The sequence below is a fragment of the Bison bison genome, unplaced genomic scaffold (assembly GCF_000754665.1).
Source record: "Bison bison bison isolate TAMUID 2011002044 unplaced genomic scaffold, Bison_UMD1.0 scf7180017864471, whole genome shotgun sequence".
Lineage (NCBI taxonomy): Eukaryota > Metazoa > Chordata > Mammalia > Artiodactyla > Bovidae > Bison > Bison bison.
In genome coordinates this window covers 23,651,344-23,653,939 of record NW_011495032.1, presented here as the reverse complement: position 1 = coordinate 23,653,939, position 2,596 = coordinate 23,651,344, and the positions used below count along the sequence as shown (strand labels likewise).

General features: G+C 54.2%; 1 protein-coding gene across 1 annotated transcript in view; it reads right to left on the bottom strand.

Moving 5' to 3' along the window:
• BZW1 (basic leucine zipper and W2 domains 1) overlaps positions 1-611 on the bottom strand; it is a 12,728-nt gene extending 12,117 nt beyond the window's left edge. Inside the window, exon 1 of the mRNA XM_010860943.1 lies at positions 482-611. The gene's annotated coding sequence lies outside the window, so the exon portion shown is untranslated. The remainder of the gene's footprint in view (positions 1-481) is intronic.
• Positions 612-2,596: the final 1,985 nt, after the last annotated feature.

The following is a 2,596-nucleotide window of genomic DNA, read 5'->3' as shown; positions in this document are numbered from 1 at the left end:
CCGCAACGAGCGGACCAAAGGCGCCGAGGCGCTTCGCGCCGGGGGCCCCGCCGCCCCGTACATCCGCCCGCCCTCCAGCGAAAGCAGCGGCGGTGGAGGCGGCCGCAGTGGTGGTGGCGGCCCCGCCGCCCCGCCCGCCGGAACCCCCACGCGTACATCACCCAACAGAGGCCGCGGCGGCTTTGTTACCCAGGCCGGGCAGGGCTGGACGAGGGCCTCCCTCGCCCACTGCCTCCGTCGGTAGAGCCGCGGGGCACACCCGCGCCCCGCGTTCCGGCCCGGGCAGCCGCCTCTCGACCTCCCGCTGAAGCAGCCGCTCCGACCCCCGAATCCAAGCTCGAGATCTGGTCCGGCTTCATGCGGCGGCCTCCGCCCGGGCCCATCCAAATCCGGCCGCACAGGACCCACCGGCTCCCTCACCCTCTACCCAGCGACGAGGGGCCGCAATCTCGGCCCGAGATGAGCAAGCCCAGCGACTCACCGAATTTAAGGCGATGAGAAAAGAGCCAGAAACCCCGGAGGTGGCAGCAACTGCGGCGGTGTCTCCTCTGCTACCGGAACTAACGCCAGGAGGAGGAGGAGGAAAGAGGTGCCACCCCCGCCCCGGCCGGTCTCCTATCGCGAGATTTCTTCCCCCGGTGCCCTACCCACCCTTCTCCACCCCTCCTGGATCACCGCTCAGCGGCCTAGGGTGGGAAAGGAAGCGAACGTGATTTTCAAAGATTCTTTATTCTTTTATTGGGTTCCCGATTTCCCGGACTTAGACTAGACTAGCCCATCTTTCTTCCACCGCCGTGTCCTCCGGCCTCTTAGTTAGCACCTGGAGGGGGTTGGGAGAACAAATATCCCCCACCACCCCCGCCGGTGCCGAGGAAGTTGGATACGTCCGTCCCCAGTCCCTTCCGCACCGACCCTTCCACCCACTCCCCCTCCCACACCCTCCCCCTGCGCCGGAAGTTGAAGCCGGAAGTCTGGGGACGCCCAGGACGTTCGTGGGTAGGAGCGGAGTTTAGTAAGGAGGTTTTTTTCTGTCCTCTTCTCCGACTGAAGTTGGAAAGAGCTTGCACAGGCTAAGTCCGAAGCGGGGCAACGTTGCTCCGCGATGGTGGCTGGGTGGGGTCGTGTACTACCACTGCTAGGAGCGAGGAAAATCCAGGTAGGGATCAGAAGGAAGTTTGGTCCTCCGACTGCGGCCGCCATCCTTGCAGTGGTCTCCGTAGTTCCCTCCTGAGTATGATGCGCTGGAGGATTTGTTAAAACGCACTGCTGAGACTCACCTGAATCCCATCGGTGTGGAACCCAAGAATGTGCATTTCTAACAAGTTCCTTTTGATGCTTAATGCTGTCAGTCAAGGGACCATAAAGAAAGCTCAGCGCCTAAGAACTGATGCTTTTGAACTGTGTCCAGGTTTCTAACATCCACAGTGCTTTTTGCACACACTATCGAATTAGAGGATGTGTCATCAGAGAGCTGGGGAACAGTAAGATAGTGTGTGCGAAAAGCACTGTGGCAGTTACAAACCTGGACAAATAGGGACGCACAGTGTCTTCAGGATATAGGTTTTATTTTTACTCCGTTTGTGCATTAGTTGTTTGCCTCTTCATCTGCTTCCTTAGTCTCCTACCAGTTCAGTTCAGTTGCTCAGTCCTGTCCAACTCTGTGACCCCATGGACTGCAGCATAGCATTGCCAGGCCTCCCTGTCCATCACCAGCTCCGAGAGCTTGCTCAAACTCATGTCCATCCAGTCGGTGATGCCATCCAACCATCTCATCCTCTGTCGTCCGCTTCTCGTGTCTTCAATCTTTCCCAGTATCAGGGTCTTTTCCACTGAGTCAATTCTTTGCATCAGGTGGCCAAAATATTGGAGCTTCAGTATCAGTCAGTGAATATTCAGGACTGATTTCCTTTAGGATGCACTGGTTGGATCTCCTTGCAGTTCAAGGGACTCTCAAGTCTTCTGCAACACCACAGTTCAAAAGCATCAGTTCCTCACCACTGAGCTTTCTTTATGGTCCATCTCTCACATCTGAACATGACTACTGGGAAAACTATAGTTTTGACCAGCCGGACCTTCGTTGGCAAATTAATGTCTCTGCTTTTTAATCTGCTCTCTAGGTTGGTCATAGCTTTTCTTTCAAGGAGCCAAGTGTCTTTTAATTTCATGGTTACAGTCACCATCTGCAGTGATTTTGGAGCCCAAGAAAATAGTCGGTCACTGTTTCCATTGTTTCCCACCTATTTGCCATGAAGTGATGATCTTAGTTTTTTGAATGTTCAGTTTTAAGCCAGCTTTTTCACTGTCCTTTCACTTTCATCAAGAGGCTCTTTAGTTCCTCTTCACTTTCTGCCATAAGGGTTGTGTCATCTTCGTATCTGAGGTTATTGAAGTTTCTCCGGGCAGTCTTGATTCCAGCTTGTGCTTCATCCAACCTGGTATTTTGCATGATGTACTCTGCATATAGGTTAAACAAGCAGGGTGACAATATACAGCCTTGATGTACTCCTTTCCCAATTTGAAACCAGTCTGTTGTTCCATGTCTGGTTCTACCTGTTGCTTCTTGGCCTGCATACAGATTTCTCAGGAGGCAGGTCAG